This window comes from Callorhinus ursinus, unplaced genomic scaffold (genome assembly GCF_003265705.2).
Source record: "Callorhinus ursinus isolate GAN/ISIS: 27379988/994484 unplaced genomic scaffold, GSC_fseal_2.0 scaffold8, whole genome shotgun sequence".
In the NCBI taxonomy this organism is placed as follows: Eukaryota; Metazoa; Chordata; class Mammalia; order Carnivora; family Otariidae; genus Callorhinus; species Callorhinus ursinus.
Window position 1 is genome coordinate 29,129,362 of NW_027397070.1, and position 4,546 is coordinate 29,133,907.

Consider the following 4,546-nt stretch of genomic DNA (forward strand, 5'->3'; position numbering starts at 1 on the left):
AGGAAGGAAGGAAGGAAGGAAGGAAGGAAGGAAGGAAGGAAGGAAAGAAAAAAAGCTCAGTGTCTCAGGTGAAATCACCAGCAGCTCTAAATTAACGGAACCTAGCACAAAACAGTTTTGAGAGTTCGGGGTTAGCGGGCGGTTCAGACCACAGAGTGTCTTATAAGCTTGGTTTTGTTCTTATGCTGGTTGTGACCCACAAAATTGATTCACCACCTGCTAACTGATCGCTGCTGATGGAAGTGGAAATCACTGAATGATTTAAGCAAGAGAGGGACATATTTAGATTTGCATTAAAGATCATTCACCCTAGCAAATTGTATAGAGAGGGGTTTAGAAGCGGAGTCTATCCAGTGCTGTCCAACAAAACTTGTGGCAATAGTGGCAAAAGAAATTTTCTTTTTCTGCACTGTTCAATACAGTAGCTACTAGCCACATGTGGCTATTGAGCACTCTCAATGTGGCTAGTATGATTATGGAATTGAACGTTAAATCTTGCTTATTTTCATTAATTACAATGTAAGTAACCACGTGTAGCTAGTGGCTACTGTCTTAGACAGTGCAGGTCTATACCACCAAGATTACAGGGCACCCGTGTGCAAATCACAAAGGTATTCTCTCCAGAAAACGAAGTCCACACTAGGGCACAGGAATGCAGGCTGTGTGTGCAGTGTGCAAACTGCCCAACTGTGCACCATGATCCTGAATAGAGGAGTGTGAGAGCAGCAGGAAGGAGCCCTCAGCAATGGTCCAGCAGAAGCTGGGCTCTGACCAAAGCAACAGAAACCAGGAGAGAAAGGAATGAACAGATTTGATAGTATTTGAGAGATAAGCTCAGCAGGACTTGATTGATTGGACGCAGTGGTTAGAGAAAGGAAGGCCCACAGGCCACAGAAGCTTAGCAAAATACAATTTTGGGCAATATTTGTCCAAGAGAGTTCATCATCTAATGAGGGGTGCAGTTTCCTGGATTCAGGGAAAAGTTTTTGGGGAATTGTCTAAGCCAGACCATGAGATGCAGCTTGGTTCTTATAAATAAATTCCGTCTACACTTTGGGAAGTGATGGTTCATCACCAAGAATCTCCAAGTCCTCCTACCTTTTAGCAACAAGCTATTCTCCTGATTCGCTTGAAATGTAGCTTTCCCTTACCTGGTAACTATGTGTAGCACCTTACTACACAAAATGGAACTGCCTCCCAAGAACACATCCTTGGTTCTGGAAGGGACGTCCCGCATTTCACCTGAGGAGATGGAGAGACTTGGCAAGAGAAATTTTTTCTGCTCCAACCCCCCTTAATCCTTAACTGCTGTTATATTATAAAACCCAAGCCCCTCCACTTCATTCAAGGGTAGCATTTTAGGTGTTTCAATGAGGGTTTATTGAGCATCCATTCTATATCGTGTGGAATACTGATTTGCTCAGAAGCTGGGGCAGTATCAAGCCCTTTCACATTTTACCAGAACACATAGGTAAATTGTAGACCTGCATTGTCCAGTAGAGGAGACCTGTAGTCACATGGCTATTTAAATTTAAATTGATAAAATTAGGGGCACCTGGATGGCTCAGTCATTAAGCATCTGCCTTCAGCTCAGGTCATGATCCCAGGGTCCTGGGATAGAGCCCTGCATCGGGCTCCCTGCTCCATGGGGAGCCTGCTTCTCCCTCTCCCACTCCCCCTGCTTGTGTTCGCTCTCTCGCTGTCTCTCTTTCTGTCAAATAAATAAATAAAATCTTTAAAATAAGTAAATAAATTTAAATTGATAAAATTAAATAAAACTAAAAATTCAGTTCCTCAGCTATACTAGCCATATTTCAAACGCTCAATAGCCTCATGTGGCTGGTGGCTACTGTGGTGAACAATGTAGATATAGAATATTTCCATCATTGCAGAAAGTGCTGTTTGCACTGCTTTAGACAGTATTACACCGCTGTAATCAGTTAAAGAATACACCCATTTTAATGAGGGCAAAGGGCTAATTAGATCAACTATAGGCAAGGCAGTTGGTGAGGAAGATAATGGGTTTACTTGACATTTTGGAGAACCCTTACAAGCAGCGAGTGATCTATACCATCCTCATTCAATCAATTCTCAGTATTCTTTGGAAGTTGCATCAACCCTTCCACCTCATGGGAGTAATTTTGTAGTACATACTGAATTAAGTTCCTACTTCTACTTGTATATATGGCTGGGGCTGGATGATATTGCAAAGAAATATTAATCTTATGTTCTCTTTCTCTCTCTCTCCTGCACCCCCCTTCTCCCACTCAGACTTCCTTTGTTCAACTTGTCTTTTCCATCAGTTTGCGCCCACTCCACCCACACTGCCCATGCCCCCAACCCAAAAGGCTAGGCACAGGTCAGCCACTGGAGAATTAGAAAACAAAACACAAAATACAAAGCATGCAGTCTGAGAATGGGACCCAAAGAGTTCAGATATACACCTGAAAGAAATTTCCAGCCCCCTTGACTAGATAAAGAAAGCCAGTAGTGGGAAGGGGGGAGGGGAGGTGCTGAGCGGTTAAGAGAATGTGAGCTCAAGATATCTTCAAGCCCCCACACTAACAAGCTCAGCCATGCCAATCTCCAGGGAGTAGCCTGGCCTCCCCCCTGAGCTCAGCTTTCTTTTTCACTGTGTCTGTTGAGAACTGCCAGACAGCAGCAGGCCATCTTCACACATCCATCATCCAAGTGGTAGTCATGTTTGCCACTCTGCTCAGCACCCCATCCAGCCCGTGCCAGGGAGATAGTCCTCTTTCTATGGCCAAGGAAACTCATAAACCGCACACACACCCCCATGGGGAGCAATAACTAGGAAACTTAAAGACATGGTGGTAACATAAAAGGGAAAGCTCCTAGACAATCATGAATTTGCACTTAACCAATTTGAGCTCTCCCACAGATGTGAAATAATAAGTGAACTGTAATCCTAGTTACATAGATCATATGGTGCCCATGACGCTTTGGGAGGATCTGGGCCCTGGCCTTGAGTAATGAGGCACTTCCAAGAGGATAGAACCCTGAGCACAGAAAATTGTGGGCCAGCGGTTCCCCACCTTCCAGAGGAGGTTTGCACATTGGAAGGAAAAGCCATTTCACCTGGGGGTTGTGCGTGGCACTTGGATCTGGACATTGACATGGGACTTGAAAAGAGTAGCTATGGAGCTGGGAAGAATGGGAGGTGTAGCAGGAAGTATTGGTTGCCCCCAAAGCCACCCCACTTCTTTCTTGTTGACCGAGTTCGAGGTTTGTCTGGGGTTCATGGTCCCCATGCCATGTGCTTAGAGGAGGAGCCCTTCTCAGCCCAAGGTTTTGGGAAAAGGCAGCTCTTGTCCCTCCAGAGTGAGGTCTGACTCCCAGTTGCTTTCCGTATAGAGTGGAGCTGATGACTATCGGTGTTATTTTTTGTTCACTATACACATTTCTTTTTTTTTTTTTTAAGATTTTATTTAGTTATTTGACACAGAGAGAGATAGAGAGAGAGCGCAAGCAGGGGGAGCAGCAGAGGGAGAGAGAGAAGCAGGCTCCCCGTGGAGCAGGGAGCCCGATGTGGGGCTGGATCCCAGGGACCTGGGATCATGATCTGAGCCAAAGGCAGACGCTTAACCAACTGAGCCACCCAGGCACCCCTCACTATACACAGTTCTAACACACTGGGTTACAGCTGCATGCTGTAAAGGGCATTGGATTGTCCAGTAGGATGTGGCTTCTCCGTATTGGGTGGCTGTGTCATCCACCTTGCCCTTTGCCCTGGAAATACCTGTTACACAACCATTTACAAGAAGAATCAATGTACAGAAACGACTCGCTCGACAATTTCATGTGTGCAAAATATGTCTTTATTGTTATTGTTCTTATGTGTCTTTTTTTTTCATAAAATCACATAAAGGTAAAATTTAAAGCTGGTGAAAAACATAGATTTTAAGAGTATGAGGACTTTTGATACACACGTAAGTCCATGTAATAACCACCACCACACAAGACAGAGAACATTGCCACCACCCCACTTAATTCCCTCATGACCCACCGCCATGGGCAACAACCCGTTCTGCTTTCCAGTACCATAGATTAGTTTCACCTGTTCTTGAATTTCATTAAATAGAAACATATGCATTCTTTGTGTTTCCTTGTTTGGCTCAGCATAATGTTTTGGCACTTCACTCTTTGAGATTCTTCCACATTGCTGCATGCATCAATAATTTATTCATTTTTAAAAACAACTTTATTAAAGTATGACTTACAAAAAATAAAATGTACTCATTTTAAGTGCACTATGATCTTAGACAAAATTATACACTGAGGTAACCACCCGTAATCAGTGTGTTCAACATTTACAGTACCCCCAAAAAGCTTCACTCTCCCCCTTCCTAATCCCCAGCCCAAAGCCATCACCGAGTCTGTCATCACAGATTAAATGTGTCTTTTCCAGAGTATCATAGCATTGAAATCATACAGTATGCATTCTCATATCTGGATTCTTTCAGCATGTCTCTGAGATTTGCCCGTGTTATTGTTGTTGTATTAGAAGTTAACTCCTTTTTATTGC